This window comes from Anabrus simplex, chromosome 7 (genome assembly GCF_040414725.1).
Source record: "Anabrus simplex isolate iqAnaSimp1 chromosome 7, ASM4041472v1, whole genome shotgun sequence".
In the NCBI taxonomy this organism is placed as follows: Eukaryota; Metazoa; Arthropoda; class Insecta; order Orthoptera; family Tettigoniidae; genus Anabrus; species Anabrus simplex.
The window spans coordinates 265,707,448-265,729,373 of record NC_090271.1 but is presented as its reverse complement, the minus strand read 5'-3'; positions in this window follow the sequence as shown (position 1 = coordinate 265,729,373).

Genomic DNA, 21,926 nt, shown 5'->3' with positions numbered 1-21,926 from the left:
GGACGAGTTCGAGGAAGAAAGGAATAGGAGTTTCGAAAAGTGGAAGAAAGAGATTGATACTAGTAATGAAAATAATAATAAACAGATGGAAGAAGTGATTGGTAGCTGTAGCAAAATGGATGAACAGATTGATACTAGTAGTGAAAATAATAAAGAGATGATAGAGATGAAAGAATTATTTAGTAGTAGTAGTAGTGAAAATAGTAATAAACGAATGGAAAAGATGAGTGAAAATAATAAGAAAGAGATGAAAGAATTAATTGATAGTAGTAATGAAAATTTTAATAAACTGTGTAACTCTCTATGTAGCAAAATGGATCAGTTTATTATCAGTAATAACGAAAATTGTAATGCGATCATTAGTAAAATAGATTCTAAGATATTAGAGATAAATAATCAAACATCTAAGTCAACATGTAAGTTAGAAAGTAAGTCAAATGAAGAATGTGTTGAAATTGAAGGTGAAATGAAGTTGAATCGGAGCAATATTCATATTCAAATTAAGCATGGTAAAGGAACTGGTACAGAGAATATCGTAGAATTAAGTGATAAAAGTTCTAGTAATCGGGAAGAAATTCATGAGGTAGTCGAGAAGAGATTGGACAAGATTTGCTATGCAGTTGGGGAAGAGATGGGGGAACAGATTAGTAGAAATGAGCAAGTTGAAAGCAAACTTGTGGAGGTCACTGAACTACGGAACGAACAGGAAACGCTATCACAGCAGGTAAGAGAAAGAGAGGAAGAATTGAAGGAAGAAGTGAGAATAGTGGAAGAGAAATCTAAGAGAGCAGCGGAAGAAGAAGAAGAAGAAGAAGAAGTTGTAAACTGCCAGGAAGTGATACGGCAGAAAGGTAGAGGTAAGACAGGTTTAGACGTGATAGTAGCGAGTGGTTTGTTCAGTAGGGATCGTGATTTAACCAAGTTTTCTGGAAAACAGTTTAATCCTATAGAGTTTGTAAAAGTAGTTGAGAAAAGATTTGCAAGTAAGTTGAGGAATAATATTAATGAATGGGAATACGTGGTGGAAATCTTGTCGAATGTTTTTGTCGGTGAAAGTAGAATATGGTTTCGAGTATACTGGAATAATATGTCTAATTTAGGAGAGATTAAAGTGCTCATTGACAGGCTTTGGGAAGAATGTTTACGTGCGTGCGAGAGAGAGCGCATGATGTCTGGGGAAAGTAGTACCGTAGAGAGAGAGGGGAAAATGTTAGCCGTGTATCAGAGGAGAAGGGGTGATCATGATCCGCAGAGGATTAATAGTTGTGTTGATGGTGATAGTGGTCAGAAGGGTAACGAGAGAGAATCGGAAGATGGGAGGCGTATGGATTTGATTTGTGAGAGAGAGGATCGGAAGAGTAATCAGAGAGAATCGGAAGATGGGAGGCGTATGTATTTGAGTTATGAGAGAGAAGGTCAGAAGAGTAATCAGAGAGAATCGGAAGATGGGAGGCGTATGGATTTGATTTGTGAGAGAGAGGATCGGAAGAATAATCAGAGAGAATCGGAAGATGGGAGGCGTATGTATTTGAGTTATGAGAGAGAAGGTCAGAAGAGTAATCAGAGAGAATCGGAAGATGGGAGGCGTACGGGTTTGAGTTATCAGAGAGACTATGATAGTCTGAATATGAATGTTATCAAGGTATCGTTATCGAGCCAGAGTATTTCAGATTCACAGGGAATCGGGTAAGTTAAGTGGACAGGCCGAAGGTAGAAGTTGAACTGGTATTTATTATAAGTAGTTATGTAGTGAAAGTAGATTTAAGTATAGTGTGAGTGTGACCTAAGTAATGTTAAGTGAGATATTCAAGTAGTGCCGTAGTCGTAGATCATGCAGTAATTAATAGTAGTAGTAAGGTAGACGTAAGAAGTGTTCTGTTAAGTGATGTAAGTACTTGTAATGCCGAGAATGTGATGTAAGTAGTGAGGGAATAACTCCGATGATGGAAATTGTGATATGAAGAAGGTAAGTGAAGGTACTATCAGATCTTATAACAGCCGTTGGGTGAGTCAAAGTGAGTAAATAAAATAATAGCGGTACCAATCATAAGTAAATATAATTGTAAGTTTCATCTATGCGTTGTACCAAAACTTGTGTATTCAGTTGTTTTAGGAGCTGACTTGGTTGCAAATCATGGAAGTAGAGTAGACTTTGATTTAGGTAGTGTGTGTTTGTTCTGGGAGGAAACTAGCAAAGAAGTACGTGTTAATTATGATGGTCTGAGGTAAGTGTGTTGGTGACGTGTGTTCTTTGAAATATATGAGAGGTAAGTGAAGTTGTTCCTAGTGAGAGGAAATGTTTTGTTGGGTGTGTTACGTGCCTGTACGACCAGTATCCGAGGGATAGTCGGTATGAGACAGTGACGTGAGGTAATTTGAGTGAATTACAGGAGGGGTAATTTTGTTCGATGTTAGGTAAGCATCGAGAGGTATTTAGTGGTAAGTGAGGAAGAACACGTATATGAACATAAATTTGTAGTACATGACCATTCATCGTTTGTGGAAGGTAAGTACCCCATTCAACTTAAAAATGCTAGTGAACTCTAAGAACACATAAACATTATGCTGGATTACGGAATAATTGAACCATCTTGTAGCCATAGTATTGATTCTTGAATTGTTGTTGCCAAGGAGGATGTGATATATTGAGATATGTAAGTTAATGAGGGCAAAATTGATTCGTTTGAGTGACAGAGTGCTACTCAGAGTTCCATTTTCATCATCTGCAGAGGCGGGAAATATGTTGAAGTTATTTTGTATCAGGGGTATTTCACTGTTGTGAACCGTATCGCGAAGTGTGCATATTCTTTAAAAGATTAGGAAGGGGATATTGTCGCTATTTATAGTATAATGAATGTAAAGAAGTATTTCACGTGAGATTTGTTGAAATAAGAGTAAGATGACTAATTTTTGCGAGAAACTGGCAAAATAAAATTAACATCTGCGATATGCGTGTGAACCAAGTGTCGTATTGGTGTATTGGAAGAATAAGTGCTACATTGTCATGTACTGTGTGACAAAAAAACGGAGAACAGGACATTGGACAGTTAACTGCGATAACAATATGCGAGAACAGTTCTCATATAAGTGATATTTCACAAAAAGTTTTGATATGTTAAAAAAAAGGAGAAGAATGTAGTGTAATCATTTAAAATTATTTGTGTGTGTTAAATTAAGGGCTATGCTCTTGTGAATTGTATGAGAATGGGACACTGAACAGTTATCTACGATGGCAATGTGCGAGAAAAATTCTCATATGTGATGTATTATAAAATGTATGGATGCTGAAAAAGAAAATTATTGTTGTATATTCATTTAAAGTGTTTATCTGTGTCAGTGTTATATATATAATTTTGTTCATAAATCAATCGATTCTTTGTTCTTCGATTTATTTATGAGGGAGGCGAATTGTAACGGTTCAAATCCCGTTACAAGATGATATCTGTATTTTTATTATTGTATGATTTTATCTGTATTTTATTATTATTATTATTATTATTATTATTATTATTATTATTATTATTATTATTATTATTATTATTATTATTATGTCAGTATTATTATTATGTTATCTGTGATATTGTACTATTATTGTAATTATCCGTTTTATTCAATTTTGCAATTGCCTGTTGCTTGCAAGATTGCACTTAGATGTATACATATATACGTATGTGTAGTATAACACTCAATACCTGTACAGTGAGAATTGTTGTATATATCAGAGATTGGAAGTGACGTTGTTATATTGCGACACCACTGGCGATTCTGCCAAGTCATCGCCACTCCATGGCTACGTCAGTGTATTTATTTAGAATATGCGCTCAGAGAGTCAGCCTCCGGGCTATTTTACCACTGGATGTAATATCTGTCGCGTAGGTGGGAGTATGTCATTGTTATTTTTGGAGATTACGTAGTTGTGTCAACCAACGTCTATATAAGGTGGATGCACATTGTAGCGTCAGTCATTACTTATACGGATGCAGTACAGTGAAGTAGTCTACTAGATCAAGAGGCCTTAAGTGGTCAGCCAACCAGTGTGAACGAGAGATGGTGAAGACTCAGTGAGCCATTATTGGTCATTGAGAGAGTGAGACCAAATGGTTGGTCCGTCACTTAGTGGAAGACGCGGACGCAAGGCTTACCAAGGAGTCAGAGAGGGCAACCATGGACCTACCAAGAGGTCATACCATATTGACTTACAAAGAAGTCATGATATGGAGAAGAAGCAGTCGCAAGGATGTATCACCACGTTAGGCGTGACACATCTACAGTAAACACCAGAGCAATGGATTACGTCGTAATTACACTCAAAGTGTTGAAGGTACAGTCAAGTGAATCAGTGAGGGAAATATTTCATATAAATTGTTAAATGTCCGGTCAAGAAGAATTCAAATTCATGCCTAGTTTCTGTCAGTTGCAATGTCATAATTTCATATTCTCATCTGTTTTATCGCAACAAGACTCACTATTTTTTGATATATTATTTAAAGAATATATATTGTTCTATCAAACGAATTCAGAGTTTCATTTCATTGACAGTAAAATATCTTAACCTCAAAATTAATGGGGAAACCGAACGCCAATCTCCTTTTCCCAGAACTTATGTGGTATGTTGTCAAAAGTAAGCTTATTACCCCACACCCTGTTAGTTGGTTTTAGTAATAAATATGTTACAATGTATAGTAACTACCTCTGTCAACGGGAAATAGACGTACTGTACAGTTGGTGCAGTGTATAGAGTTTTGGGTTACCATGCAAGAGGTCGAGTGGTCGATCCTGGGTTCAGGCGTATGTTTTTTCTTTCGTAAATATAGTCCACGTGGTATGGTATCTGGCATCTTAATCGTCAACAGCGATTGCAGTGGGTCCTCTAGAAACCATTTGCACTTACATACTACGTTCCCAGAAATGGACGAACAATCGTTTTCATTGGTCAGCTTTGAAAGGCGCCCTTTCCACGTCCTGAGCGCGAATTTATTCGCACCACCACTTCATCTACTAGATGTGAAACCTGTTTGTTTCAGCTGTCTATTTCTTATTAGTCTAACCAGGTATTTGTTGTTTCAGCGTTACAAAATGTTGTAAATGTAGGATACATGTCACCTCAGAAACGGTGTCTTACTGTATTACAGTAGGTAATGTCAGATGGAAATTAGCAAATAAAAAATGCGCCTCAACCCAGGATCGAACCATCGACCTCCTGCATGCCAACCAAAAACTCTACCCACTGCACCAACTGTACAGCACGACAAGAGAGTGCTGACAGCGGTAGTTACCATACATATGGTTACAGTGTTGCCAGATTGCTACTCTTCAACGTCCGTTTTCTACCGGATATACTCGCAAGACGAAATTTTGTAAGAGACATTTTTTTATTGCTGGCATGTGAGGAGTCGCGCTGCGACGCCCGAGTGCGCGAGTTACGCTTCATCCTGTATATTACCACGATACCATTTACGATAAGAGTGGAACGATTACTAGAATAGGAAAGTATAGACTGACAGAATGAGTCACCACCAACGTGGTCTTTTACTGATAACAAGGTGTTACATGTCATATATTTCATCAACATTGCAATCGCAGCTCTGAGAACATCCAAAAGAAGATCAAAGGTAAGTTCCACAAGTACATTCCTCCCGCAAAGGAAATAAAAGAAATCTGGTGTCAGGATGGAGTTGTCTTTGTTTCAATAGCAGTAGTAGCAGCAGCGCTAGGAAAAATTCCCCACCATTGTATGATTTACATCAGCAGCCAAAGCTTAACAAGATCTGCATTTAGCTGCAGAAGATAGTGGTTTTAGAAACCTGTAGCGTTATGGGGAAGTGATAAACACGGATTTGAGACATACATAAATGCAGTTTCAGAAGATCGGCAGTGTTTCAATAGGCTTGGTAGCAATCCTGCCTAATTCTTTTGAACATCGGGGAAACACGAAAAACCTGAATAATAATAATAATAATAATAATAATAATAATAATAATAATAATAATACCTTGTGGCTGCATTTTATTTCTACGTCATTTAAGCTACCTGCATGTAAATTTCGTGGTTCCATTTTACTCCACCAGATGGAAGAATAAACTGGATTTCTGTGCGTAGTCTATGGATGAGTTTTAATTAAGCCTGTACAGTACTATATGTAGAACCAATTGGAAATTTTTACCCTTCAAAAATATGACTTTCCTCTATCAGGTTTGAACCCGTGATGAAGAAATATTACCTACCATCCGCGCACCCACTAGTTCGAATTGTGAGCATTTCTGAAAAGCATTTCGTTTTTTGGTGATGGTATCGATCTGAATGAAAAGCAATATCTGGCAGTGAACCGATAAAACTCGATGGAAAACATAGTTTTATTACGAAGAACGTAAAATTCCACGAGTTTCTTTAGTTTAAATACCACTGCAACAAGAATTTCAGTGTTATCGGAAGAGCGCCGGCCGCTTCTCTTCTCCAGAAAGAAGAAGAAAGTTTTGTGGGAGATATCCCGAGCCATTCCAAGGCTTTCTGCGCCATTAGTCGACAATGGTTATGTCGCGAGAGACTATGCTATCATCTTTCTCCTTTCTTCCGCCCCTCGTCGCCGGATGTGTAAGGGGAGGCTATGACTAGACTACTCCTCAAGGGTTAGGGTGGTTATGGATGACCGGGCGGAGTAAAGGAAGTGTACGGACATTAACAGCCTGGAGATCAAGATCGCGCTTGGATAATATTGGTTAGCCGTAACAGTAGCCTCTCTCTAGCAGAGGACAGACTGGTGAACTTCGCACGGGATTTAGTTTCTCCGTGCAATCCACACAACACAATAGCAAGATATGCCAATTTCTTGACCACTACTGCCCACTATGGATAAAATTATATTTTAGTCTGCAAAATGTGATTTCGTTTTTACATACACCAACATCAACTGAAATTCTGAACAGATTTAGATAAAATGCTGAAGCATGTTAGTAGTTGTGTGTGATTGATCATAACCACAGTTTTATGTGAAATTCGAGCCACATGGACGTGACATCATTTAAAACATGGTGTCAAGTTAACCTGTGAGAAAACCAAATGGACATAAATAAATCAAACACAAACTGATAACAATTAATTTATATGCATCTAATGAGTCATTTTTGAGAGACGTCAGTATGTAATTTGGAGCAGACAAGTGTAGAATTCAGACTAACGAAACCAGGGAAACTGACTCAGGCAGTATTTTATTATCATTTATTAATTTAATTAATTAATCAATTAATTAAGGCTTATTTATTTATTTATTTATTTATTTATTTATTTATTTATTTATTTATTTTATATGGCGTGGCTCAGGCTATAAAGCCTGCTGTTATGCTAAACCATCTTATATATGCTACACTGTACTAACTACAGTCTTAATGATACATTTAATTGATTATGAAATTAAACACAAATAATAGTTATAAACGAAATATACATTTCTGACAGCTACTATAAAATTATTACATATTAATTGATTAAATTTATGCACCTTTATAACATCACTTTCTAAAAACATTTCTACTATGTATGTGTCTAATTACAGCAGGGAGGGAATTCCGGGAGCGTATGCTTGCAGGTATGAATTAGTTGCCGTAACCAGTCGTGTGGTAAATTGGGAAGCTCAGCAGGGAAGAGGTTTCTGAACTTGTAGGTATACTGTTTGGGGTTCACATGTATTACGTATTCTGAATTTTCTTTAAATGGGTCTACCAGAAGAGTTGATATTATTGCATATTCTAAACACCTCTAGGCGTGGCGTAATTATCGGCCCTTCTGTCCGATTCGAGTTTGGTCTTCAACAAGCTGAGGAGGTGGATAAAGAAAAGGAAGCTATCTATGAACCTACTGTTAATTATTTCGAAGGCAGATATAAGTTCAGATGCGTTGATGTAATAGGTCTACTGATAGGAGCACGAGCTGCTACACCTCGTTTTTTTTTTTTTGGAATTTCGTAAAAACATCACATTCCAACTTCCGTACGAGATGAGTTAGCGTCACCATAGTACTAAGGAAGAGTTGTAAAATTTTTAATCACCATCTTAGTCGACAACTCTAGGTGTATGAAATTTGTATCATATTATTAAATTTTAATATTGTAATTATAATTTAAATTTAAATTTTAATTATTATTGTCAGTGGGTATACTGAGCCCTCTGGGGCTATCTCCATCTGATAAGAACCTAGCCCAGTTATCTATTCATGCCACACTATTATTATTATTATTATTATTATTATTATTATTATTATTATTATTATTATTATTATTATTATTACCGTGATACCGTTGCTCACAGAGGAACAGAAAGCACCTGGGTTGAATGGATGAACAGAGGACTAATTAGAGCATCTTTTATTTTAACAATTCTGGAAAATTTATTTCTTTCCTTTCTTAAAATTCAGAGAGAGAAATTTAATGGCATAGCGAACAATAGTGGAAAATATTAACGAGCTTGTCATCTCCCAAAATTAATTGGACTTACAAGTCGTAAATCAGGTACAAAAGAAATTTGGAGAAACTCCCAGTTGGTAAATTATGTACGAATGAAAATAATTGCCCGTGACAGGTACAATATTGTAAAACAGCGTAGTTGCTCCGAACGGCTACAATATTAGAGGAATCTCAGCTCTCAGATACAACAGGCTAGCCTCAATCAGGCAATCAGTTGCTTTTCACAATCTTAGTTACACTCGGGAATCCCTAGTGTGATACCACATCATAGTGTTCATACACTGGTTGCCCCATGGTGGGCTTATCTATTAAAAGGTTCCACAATTAGTTTATGTATTTTTCCCAAAGGGAACCAAACCGTAGACACTATTAATCTAAGAACTATAAAGAATAAACAGGGGCATAATTACCCATACTACAAGGCCTTATAAATAAAGTAAAAATTTACACATAACAGGCCATTAACAAAAAGCCAAGGAGGGGAAACACCAGCACTTCTTAACGAACATTCTGAAAGCTATTTTTTGCCATCTTGCTTTACGTCGCACCGACACAGATAGATCTTATGGCGACGATGGGACAGGAAAGGTCTAGGAATGGGAAGGAAGCGGCCGTGTCCTTAATTATGGTACAGCCCCAGCATTTGCCTTGTGTCAAAATGGGAAACCACGGAAAACCATCTTTAGGGCAGCCGACAGTGGGGTTTGAACCCAGTATCTCCCGGACGCGAGCTCACAGCTGCGCGCTCCTAACCGCACGGCCAACTCGCCCGGTACATTCTGAAAGACACGACAGCCTAAGTGGGCTTAAGTCACAATGAAACAGAGGGTAATTTCATATTTAAATGGTGACTAAAGGCGTAAAATTTAAAAGCCGAGACAAGATTTATAAAATTTAAAGGTTGAAAACTTTAGTCTCCCAGCTCAGAAATTGAAGGGGAGACAACTGAGTGTCACCACTCGTGCTCCCTTATATGAAATATTTTCCCAGTAGGGAATAATAATAGAGTCTGAATACTGCGCAGAAAGTCCTACACTTCAACCCAAAGAACAAAAAATTACATGCTAGATATTAAGAAAATGTCTGAAACCTTACCCTTGAACTACCCGCAGGCAAGTATCTTGTAGTACCTTGTAGTGCCGGATCTTCTTCAAGCCGGTCGCACCCTGCCCTCTAGCCCTCTCTGGTCTCCGTCAAGTCGTACTCTCAAGAACTGGAGCAGTTCGGACATGACGGCCTTGAAGTGCTTTCCTTAAATAGTTCCATAGGGGAAAGTTCCAGACTAAATTAAATTACAACGCGCAGATAGGCTAAATGCCCTCATACACCCCCGGGTTTGATTGGCTAGAGAACCTAGTTAGAAGCCTGTAATAGGCAGATTACAATAGAAGAGGAATCAGGGGAAGTGTTGACAACTTCGGTAAATTGAAAGAAAAGAAAATTCTCAGAAAAAAGTCTACCAATTGCAAAAACAAAGTATCTTCAGCAATAAGTTTGCATCTAGCCATTAGATGTCGCTAGCAAATAGATGGCAGAGCCATCTAACTGTCGAAGAAGAGGGTTTTTGAAAGTTTTTAGAAGTTCGTGTTCATTGACATAGATGGCCATAGATAAGGCGCGCAGTTTAAGTAGCCGGGAAAGTGTACCCCTGGTTCAATTATATTATTATTATTATTATTATTATTATTATTATTATTATTATTATTATTATTATTATTATTATTATTATTATTCATGCTGGTCTTGATTTCAATGTATTTTTACTCGGTATGGATTTGTCCGAGTTTTACGGCCGTATATGCCAACGCTATTATTGAAGATATGTATTCACTATTGCGAGTTTCTATGGTGGTTGGTTAGTCTAGCGTACTGTATGTGGATCAAGGTAAGTGTAATTGAGACGAGAACAAACATTCAGTCCTCGAGATAGAGACTTAATTCTCCATACAGCAGCGAATCAAACTCTGGTCCCTGCTAACCGAAGTTAAACTAGTAGTATGTCTTTTAACATTTTCTTTCTTAGTTGTTGGGTAATTAGGTTTCAACCTTACCCTATTATAACTTGTAACGTTAAACTAGTACTAAGCTCAACCTATAGTTTTGTAAGCCATAGTGTTAAGTCCTGGAAATAATTGTACATGAAACTGTATATGATGATGCTGGATTTAGAATGTTAAACTAGTAGTACTTCTTGTAATATTTTTTCCCCATGAAATTGCTTGTTGTACTCTTGTTATTTGTTTGTTTGTTTGTTTGTTTGTTGTTGTTGTTGGGTTATTACGTTAACTTGACTTTATTATTACACTACTGTAAGTGGCCACTGCCACCGTGATATTTCCTATTTGCAATGTATTTAATAATAATAATACGCAAACCATTCAACCTTCGAGCCGGAGGTGATGCATTATCACTCTTCGAACGTAATACTTGCCACTTCTCTTGCTAGTGAAAACATTACCATATTTACTTCCATAATAATTATTCCTGTATGCTCCGTATATTACCTCTGTATACCAGAGAGCTGAACAGATGCACGCATTCGTGTGGATATTGTTGGTCTTTGCTAATACGTATCCTTCTTCATACGCGTCAGTCATTTTTAAAGTACGACAATCTTCATTCTCTGTATTTTCTAACTGACTTCCTATTTCTTCGTATTGTTGGCCTATGAGATTATCTTTCTTTCCTCTAATATCTCGGCCGGTGTATCAAGATATCACTCTCTGGAATGAGTAGATAATTGAGAGATACTCCTTCTTCTTCACCCTTCTTCACTGCCCGTTCTACCTTCAGAAGTCGGGAGTCTGCTTACAGCATCAGGCAGCCGTAGAGTCATTAATCTTTATTTTAGATATATACCACCATCATTTTTCAGACTGTTGGACAGATGAGAAGCTGTAAATTGTCTTATTATATCCTGTAAACCAGCAAGATCTTTTCTCTTACGCAAGAGTTCCAATTGAGGAAAGCTAAATGATATAACAAATGGAAGAATACGGACGTGCAGCTTTTGTTAGCACAGATATTTACCTTACAGTCTAACAATGAGAACGACTAACATAGTGACAACGTTATTATGTGTATGAAAGAAGTATTAAAATTTACGTATGACAACAATGACATTTACAGTAAGAAGCAAAACTTGAAGACTAAAATATCAGCTGGAATTGATAAGGTTTTGGGGGATATACTAAAGACAATTTGTTGGGATACAGTACCATATCTGAAGAACGTAATTGATTATTGTCTGCATGAAGGAGCTATACCAAATGAATGGAAAGTTGTTATAGTAGCCCCTGTGTATAATGGAAAGGGTGATAGACATAAAGCTGAAAATTACAGGCCAGTCAGTTTGACATGCATTGCATGTAAGCTTTGGGAAAGCATTCTTTCTGATTATAATAGACATGTTTGCAAAATTAATAACTGGTTTGATAGAAGGCAGTTTGGGCTTAGGAAAGGTTATTCCACTGAAGTTCACCTTGTAGGATTCTAGCAAGATATAGCAGATATCCTGGATTCAGTAGGTCAAATGGACTGTATTGCGATTGACCTATCTAAGGCATTTGAAAGGGTAGATCATGGGAGATTACTAGCAAAAATGAGTGCAACTGGACTTGACAAGAGATTAACTGAATGGGTGGCTATGTCTCTAGAAAACAGAACTCAGAGAATTAGAGTATGCAAAGCTTTATCTGTCCCTGTAATAATTAAGAGGGGAATTCCTCAAGGCAGTATTATTGGACCTTTATGTTCTTATGTATATCAATTATATGCGTAAAGTAGTTTAATCAGAGATAAGGCTTTTTTTGCAGGTGATGTTATTCTGTACAGAGTAATAAATAAGTTATAAGTTTGTGAGCATCTGCAAAATGACCTACATAATGTTGTGAGATGGACAGTAGGCAATGGTATGATGATAAAAAGGGTTAAAAGTCAGGTTGTGAGTTTCATAAATGGGAAAAGTCTTCTCAGTTTTAATTACTGCATTGATGGGTTTAAAGTTCCTTTTGGGGATCATTGTAAGTACCTCGGTGTTAATATACGGAAAGATCTTCATTGGGGTTATCACATAAATATGATTGTTAATAAATACAGATCTCTGCACAAGGTTATGAGTGTATTTAGGTCTTGTAGTAAATATGTAGAGGAGAGGGCATATAAGTCTGTGGTAAGACCCCGACTAGAGTATGGTTCTAGTGTATGGGACTCTCACCAGGATTACTTGATTCAAGAACTGGAAAAATCCAAAGAAGAGCAGCTCAATTTGGTCTGGGTGATTTCCGACAAAAAAGTAGCGTTACAAAAATGTTGCTTAGTTTGGGCTTTGAAGACTTGGGAGAAAGCAGACGACCTGCTTGATTAAGTGGTATGTTCCGAACTGTCACTGGAGAGATGGCGTGGAATGACATCAGTAGATGAATATGTTTCAGTGATGTTTTTAAAAGTAGGAAAGATCACAATATGAAGATAAACCTTGAATTCAAAATGACAAATTGGGGCAAATATTCGTTTATAGGTAGGGGAGTTAGGGATTGGAATAACTTACCAAGGGAGATGTTCAATAAATTTCCAATTTCTTAGCGAACATTTAAGAAAAGTATGAAGGCTTTCACGGCCGGTGTCAATATAATAAAATTCTTCCGGGCTGTTATGCCGTGGTCCACTCCTCTCGCTTCTCCCAGACGTTTCGACTACTGCTGCGGTAGTCATCTTCTGTGGCGTCGTGTAGATACGCTCTCCTGTATCCCGCTGGCAGTCGCCAGCGGGATACAGGAGAGCGTATCTACACGACGCCACAGAAGATGACTACCGCAGCAGTAGTCGAAACGTCTGGGAGAAGCGAGAGGAGTGGACCACGGCATAACAGCCCGGAAGAATTTTATTATATTTAAGAAAAGGCTAGGAAAACAACAGATAGGGAATCTGCCACCTGGGCGACTGCCCTAAATGGAGATCAGTGTGACTGATTGATTTATGAAATGCAAAATTTTATAGTGTGTATTTCAAGACTAAGTTAACGTTTTAAAAAGTATGAATATTTAGCAAAATTCAACCTATATAAATTCTTCTGTACGAAGTTTATGTGAAATTATACCAAGAGAAAGGAACCATGCCCCATAAATGTTATTTTTTTAATTTACCAACTCTCTACCCTCTTATATATCACACCAAAGGAAATGTGCCGAAAATATGCACTACACGTTTATATTGGTTCAACAGTAAACAAGAAGTTAAATCACTTCATTTGTATGTTAAAATAAGCAAACCTGAGTTATACGATGTAACAGGAATTAGTATTGGGATAGGCTGTCATAAGCAGATTACTATAGAGATGGGTCATCATCTGGTTAGCTCTGTGCTATACACAGTTAATATACGGAGCATACAAGAATAATTATTGTGGAAGTAAATATCGAAATACTTTCACTGGCATGAGAAGTGGCAAGTATTACGTTCGAAGAGTGATAATGCATCACCTCCGTCTCGATGGTTGAATGGTTTGCGTATTGGCCTTCGCATAGCAGGGATATAAATCGAGAGTATGGTAAAAAAATGTATGTGTAACGAAAACTAAATTTTACAAGAAGCAGGAAGAACATAATATTTTCCAGGATATGAGGATTGTGATAATTCTATCCGTTATGATTTTCACATCATCCCACTCTAGCAAACTAACGAATCTGCAAATTGTCAAAAAATTAGGAGAGAGCTGAAAGAATTTGTGATTACTCACGTCAAATACAGTCTTACATTTAATGATTGGTTTTATGTGTTAGCCATACAGAAAGAGCTGCAGATGTGAGACTTTCTCAGAGGTTAACATCATATAAGTAATAAAATCTAGACCAAAACTTCAGAACTGCAAATTCCTTAGTTTGTCACTTTAGCTAGTTTTCCATAGTTGGGACGATATGATGTGTAATATCTATATCTACATTTCTCCATTGCAATATAATTGTTTTAAAGATAGTTATCTGATCGCACTAACATTTAATGATGCCCTTTTCTGTAAGATTTCAGTTTAATAGCAAGAACACCTCATAATGTTTTTCCATCGCTAGCGTAAGTTATTCTTGATCACTTTCTGGCGATTTGCAGTTTGTTTTACTTTAAACTTCTGAGATGTAGCATATTCCTCAAGCCACTGTCAAAGAATACGTGTCTGACTTTCATTCTTTGCCATTCTTCTGATGAATCAATTGTACAAGATCTTTGGTGATTTATGTATAATACTCAACCTCAAGGCTGGTTGGATCCTCAACTGCTCCATTATTAGCTGTCATAGGTGGCCTGTCCTTGAGAAACCACCTCGAATGATATGGATGACCCACAACCGAATACTCACTGGCCATGGAATGTGCACAGATCCCCTGCATAGATGGTGGGGTTGGGGGGAAGCTCACCGGAATGAGACAGATGCTGAGAAGCAAACAGTTCAACATATAGTAACTGAGTGCAAAGAGCGGAGATAGTGAAGTGTTTAGTGATTAGCGACAGCTAACGCACTAGCTTACAGGGTCTCCCATATGAACTAACACCGAACGCACGGTGGTTGTACACTGCGCTACGGCAGTTGCCTCAGCCGACCTTACAGTATGTCGCGCACGGCACCCCTGCTTTAAGCGTGTATGAAATCGTAAATGAAATCTTACCTTATGTAATATGTTGGAAGTTTCATCTTTCCTGGGTTATACAGGCACTGTATCTGGTAACTACATTCTGGCTGATGCGAGTGAGTTCTGCCACTGTAATGTTTCTTATTCCATTCGTAATATTTTCTTTCAGTTCTTCCAATGTGTGAAATTGGGTTCGACACTAACTTTCTTTCAATTTACCCCACATGTAAAAATCACACACTGTTAGATCTGGAGAATGAGGGCAAATAGACCAGCACTGATCACTCCGTCTGCAAAAACTTCCAAGTTTGTATCTTCTGTGAGCAGGCGCTGAATCTTGTTGAAACTACCACGCGATTTTTTTTATCCCATTAACTGATGGGAAGAATGGCGTTAAAATGTCATCTTGGTACCTCACTACATTTACTGTCGTCTCGCACACAATAGGCCCAGTTATTCGTATTGCACTAACATCACACCAAACACCAATCTTACTATCATAACGAGGGACTTCATAAACACCATTCAGATTTCATCCACACCAGATGTAACAGAATTACTACTGTTCACACGACCATTGAGCTGAAATTAGGCCACATCCGAAAAGTACATAAGCTGTGGGTCGAATAAACGATCATTCAATGATGCAAAATACCACTCAGAGTACCTCAGTCTTGTGGCTGGATCAGCAGTTCTTAAATAATGGGCCCGTGTAAACCTGTACGGTTCGTAGCTTCGTAGCTCTGTGTGCAGAGAAAACTGAAACCTCTGCTTGTGTTAATTTTGCGAGTGATTTATTCGGTGACCGTTCAAGATTCGCACCGATGTCATCTAGCTTTTCCTCTGTTAAAACGGTTTGTGTGCGCGCATGTTTTTTATTGAGCACTGAGGCAGCAGTTTCAAATTTTCCGGTAGTTACAATTACTTGAATCTGTGCTCATGAGGGTGGCACTTCGCCAGAAAATCCCTGCATTAATGCATCGAGTATCCGCCGAGCCGACTCGTACTTACAATACTTTTACATATGAAAATGCGTCGTTGCAATGATAACTGTCTCACCGGGTTAAAAGCTGAGATTCAGACTGGCGACTGATGCTTGCGAGGTCGAACACGTGCACGATGCTTGTATGGTCAAGAACTATGCGGCACCTCCAATACTGTGATCAACACACTACGCATAATTATAGAACAATCCACGGAGCTGCAGTCGTCACTGTATCTACTATATTGTATGAACCTGCGCGTAATTGTGTGGAATGTTGTGTGTGAGGAAAGGAACGTTAAGGATGACACAAACACCCAGTCCCCAGGCCAGGGATATTAATCATTACATAAAAAAACGTGACCAGGCCGGGAATCGAACTCGGGGCTGCTGGGTGACAAGCGGACGCGTTGCCCCCTACACCGCGGGGCGGGACATACTGCAAATTACGTATCGGAGAGTAAAAACTCCGCTTAGAAGGTCAGAGTTTATTTGGAAGATCCTGCACAAAAACAACTTAAATTGGCGAAGAAGTCGCTGGATAAACAAGACAGAGAAGATTTTATCGTCCTAATATTAAATTATTTTTTGGTTACTTCCCATGTATGGACAATATCACACCGGAGGCCTTGAAAGTGGATGTGGGTACTTCAGTCGTGATTCTGTTCCCACTTTTCAAGAAGATTTGGGAAGAAGAGAAGATCCCCACAGATTGGAAGAAAGGATTGTTGATTAAGCTTCCGAAGAAAGGATATTCATTAGAATGCGATAACTGGAGAGGGATTATCCTCCTTTCGATACCCAGTAAGGTACTCTCACGAATAATTTTAGAAAGGATCAAAAAGCGAGTTAACTCAAGGCTGAAGAAGGTACAAGCAGGATTTAGAGAATGTTACTCCTGTACAGACCAGATCAACACACTGCGCATAATTATAGAACAATTCACGGAGTTGCAGTCGTCACAGTACCTACTATTTGAGACTTTGAAAAGGCATTTGATAATGTAATGAGGAAGAAGATGTGGAAAGCCATGAAAGAGTTTGGGATTCGAAAGAAAATTATAAAGATAACCCAAGAAATGTACGAGAACTACACATGCAAAGTTTTACATCAGGGGATGTTGTCTGAGCCCATACCAGTAAACACAGGAGTTAAGCAAGGATGTTTGCTGTCACCTATACTATTTTTGATGGTGCTGGATTTTATGATGAAGAAGGCAATGAATCGCCGAAGAGGAATTCAATGGGGACTGACAGGCAGGTTGGAGGACTTGGACTTTGCGGATGACTTGTGTTAGCTAGCCAACAGTGTTATGGACATGGAAGCAAAGCTGAATAATTTAAAAACCGAAGCATCAGAGGTGGGATTCAATATAAATGGAAAGAAAACCAAGGAGATGCGCTATAATAACTGAAACAAGGCACTATCATTTCTAGGAAACCAAGAGATCGAACAAGTCAACCAGTTTTGCTAACTGGGAAGAATAGTCACCCCTGAGGGAGGAACTATAGAGGATATAGGAAATAGAATAAATAAGGCTAAAGGAGCATTTGCAATGCTGAGACCAATCTGAAAATAAAGGGAACTTAACACCTATACCAAACTACGCATCTTCAATACAAATGTCGTCAAGTCAGTACTGCTGTATAGGTGTGAAACATGGAAGACTAACAAACAACTGATTAGCCGACTTCAGACATTTGTGAACAGAAGTTTGAGGAATATCCTGAGGATATGGTGGCCACAAGTAATCTCCAATGAAGAACTGTGGAAAAAAACTATCAAACACCCATTGATATTGAGATGCGTCGTAGGAAATGGAAGTGGATCGGGCATACATTACGGCGAGATAATGACAGCATAGCAAGATAAGCCCTGGAATGGAACACACAAGGTAGCAGAAGAAGAGGCAGACCAAGAAACGCATGGAGGAGGAGTGTAATAGCAGAAGGGATAGAGAAAGGAGGGAAGACCTGGACAGAGATCAGGACGATGGCGCAGAACAGAGTCCGGTGGCGGAAGTTCATTGATGCCCTATGCTCCACTTAGGAGATACAGGAAATAAGTCAAGTCATGTATGGAGGTGTTCTAGAGCTAAAGATTGTGTCCTTTTAAGTTTTATTTCGCTGCTGTGTGTCATTTTACATTATCTTTGGTCATCTACTGCGAAACGTTTCGCTAAGTGCTTGTGAAATTTGTTTACACCATTGCTATGACCTGAGTTACGAGATATCGTAACTATAAAGCCCTCAGAAGTAGTGATTTTGAAAAGTATTTAGTGTTAATGTCCGCGTGATTAGCTGCCACTCCCGGAGGTCCGGGTTCGATTCCCGGCTCTGCCACGAAATTTGAAAAGTGGTACGAGGGCTGGAACGGGGTACACTCAGCCTCGGGAGGTCAACTGAGTAGAGGTGGGTTCGATCCCCACCTCAGCCATCCTTGAAGTGGTTTTCCGTGGTTTTCCACTTCTCCTCCAGGCAAATGCCGGGATGGTACCTAACTTAAGGCCACGGCCGCTCCCTTCCCTCTTCCTTGCCTGTCCCATACAATCTTCCCATTCCTCCACAAGGCCCCTGTTCAGCATAGCAGGTGAGGCCACCTGGGCGAGGTACTGGTCATCCTCCCCAGTTGTATCCCCGACCGAGAGTCTGAAGCTCCAGGACACTGCACTTGAGACGGTAGAGGTGGGATCCCTCGCTGAATCCGAGGGAAAAACCGACCCTGGAGGGAAAACAGATTAAGAAGAAGATTCAGTGTTAATCCTCTGTTTTAAGGGAATTTTGAAGTGTGTTATATTCGACTTTTCTAGCCCTATAGTGAAGTGCTGACGCTAGCCAAGTTCTTTTCGAGGTTAAATCGAGACATTCGAAGCCAGAGGTGCCGTACCGTTATAATATTACAACAGAGAGTTTTGTAATATATATACGCTGTAGCCTAGTGTGGAAGATCAGGATTTCATACTTTTCTGTGGTGGTTTGGCATCATAGTGCAAGAAGTACTTCATAAATCGCTCTATGTTATTTGTGCTAAGCATGGTTATGTGTATTCCTAAGTTGTTTCTCGTATCACCATGATTACAATCATGGTTTAACAATCATAATTGCCGGCATAGATTTAGGTTTTCTATTTAGATTAACTGCTAATCCATCGCAATGTCAAGTCCCTTTAATGCTCAACCAACGTCATCGGAAATTAACGTAGGTATTCAACTTCAACAAATTTATTTGAAAATCAGTGAGTTCCCTTCCAAAAAGATGTTGTTGCCAGGCGGAGTGGCTCAGACGGTTGAGGCGATGGCCATCTGACCCCAACTTGGCAGATTCTATCCTGACTCAGTCTGGTGGTATTGGAAAGTGCTCAAATACGTCAGCCTCGTATCAGTAGATTTACTGGCACGTAAAAGAACTCTTGCGAGGCAAAATTCCGGCACATTGGCGTCTCCGAAAACCGTCAAAAGAATTAAGTTGGACGTAAAGTGAACAATATTATTATTAGATTTGTTGACGATTCTACAGGGTGTATATAAATTGCTGTCCGTAAATGTCTGGATGTATTCCTAGCATCAAAACATAACAAATACTTCACATGGATATGGGAGCAAAAGTCCGTCGTTAGGGATTTACGTGGGTTAATTGATAATGGTACATCTGGTACATTTAACAACATACATATTATGCAGAAATTATTCGAAGTGACCTCTTCCTGTTTCGATGCATCCCCTGAGTCTGTGTTTGGCGTACTCTGGTGAAAAGTCCTGGAGTGTTTTGTATTTGGTCAAACCCATTTTGTATACGCCCGTTCTGAACATTGACATTAGGCACAGGAGTTGAATATACCAAGAATTTTAAATCCATTGGATTCAAATCTGGCGATCGGGTAGGTCATTCGTTTGGTCCTCGTTCAATCCATGTGTTCGGAAACTGGTTATCGAGATAATGGTGAACTATGAGAGTAAACGTGAGGTGCCGCATCATCGTGAATAAATCACATACGTTGGACGACATCTAGAGGCACATCATCAAGTAAATGAAGCAACTCACTTCTGAGATACCGTAGGTAGATTGTCCCAGCAAGACGTTGATGGAAAAAATAGGAGCCAATAATATGATCATTAATTATTCCATTCCACACGTTGAAGCTGACCTCTGTTAATGTCCTTTCGTGCTTCATTAGGGTTTCCGAACATCCAAATGTGATTATTTTTATAATTATTGAGGATACCATCACGCGAAAAGCCACCCTCTTCAGTTAATAGAGTAAATGCTGAAAAGTACATTAACACATCGCACTGCTGTAACATGCATTGACAGAAAGTTTGTCAATTATCACTAATGTTAATTTAGGGCAGTCGCCAGGTGGCAGATTCCCTATCTGTTGTTTACCTAGTCTTCTCTTAACTAATTGCAAAGAATTGGGGAATTTATTGAACATCTCCCTTCGTAAATTATTCTAATCCCAAATTCCTCTTCACAGCTTGTCGTCTTCAATTCCAACTTTATCTTCGTATTGTGATCTTTTCTACTTTCATGAACCCCACTCAAACTTATTCACCAAATAGTGTCATACGACGCCATCTCTCTACTGATAACTCTCAACAAACCCCTTAGTCGAGCATCTCGTTTCCTTTCTCCCATGTTTTCCAAGCAAAAGTTTGCCAATATTTTCGTAACGTTACTATTTTGTCGGAATTCACCCAGAACAAATCGACCTGCTTTTCTTTAGATATTTTTTTAGTTGTCGAATCAAATTATCCTGGTGAGGGTCACATACAATGGGACCATACTCTAGCTGGGGTCTTACCAAAGACGTATATCGCCCTTCCCTTGACTGAAAGTCTGCCGCATTTAATCCTTGCGCCCGTTGAAGGTGACGCGGGTACAGAAGGTTATCATGGAGAATTTTCCAGATGGTCAGGTGCGTAACGCTTTTCCTTCTCTCTATTCGTCTTTTAATAATTGATGGGAATTCGTCCACTATACAGAGAACTCGTTCCTCAAGCGCATAGCTTCGTACCTTTCGCGGACTCCCAACATCTCAAACTCTCTTCTTAAATGCGCCTTTCTCACGTAAGCGTGGGTGGAGTCGTGCAAACGTTTTTACATAAACTAGCTGCCTCCCACCGGTACCTTTCTACATACTGTTGACGTGCTGCTACCACATTCCCATCTGCTAAGCCATACATGTAGTGCATATCCGTCATTTCACTTACTGAATACATCGCCTTGTAATGTGATGGAAGTCGCTCTGAATAACAGATAACTAAACTAAAGTCACTCGGACAAAGCAAAATAAATTATCTGCATAACACAAAACTGAACGAAAGGCAATTAGACCAAGCAAAAATAAAATGCTGTGAATTACACAAAACTGAACAAAGGGCAATCAGACAAAGCAAAGCAAATTTATGTGAATAACATAACATTGAACAACCAATCAAACAAAGCGAAAAAAATATCAGTGAATAACATAAAGCTGAACAAAGGACAATCATACAAAGCAAATCAAATTGCTATGAATAACACAAAACTGAACAAAAGATAATCAGAAAAGTAAAAACAAATAGCTGTGAATAACACAAAACAGAACAAAAGGCAATCAGACAAAGCAAAACAAATTGGTGTGTGAATAACACAAAATAGAACAAAAGGCAAACAGACAAAGCAAAACAAATTGGTGTGAATAACACAAAATAGAACAAAAGGCAATCAGACAAAGCAAAACAAATTGCTGTGAGTAACACAAAATAGAACAAAAGATAATCAGAAAAGTAAAAACAAATAGCTGTGAATAACACAAAATAGAACAAAAGGCAATCAGACAAAGTAAAACAAATTGCTGTGAATAACACAAAATAGAACAAAAGGTAATC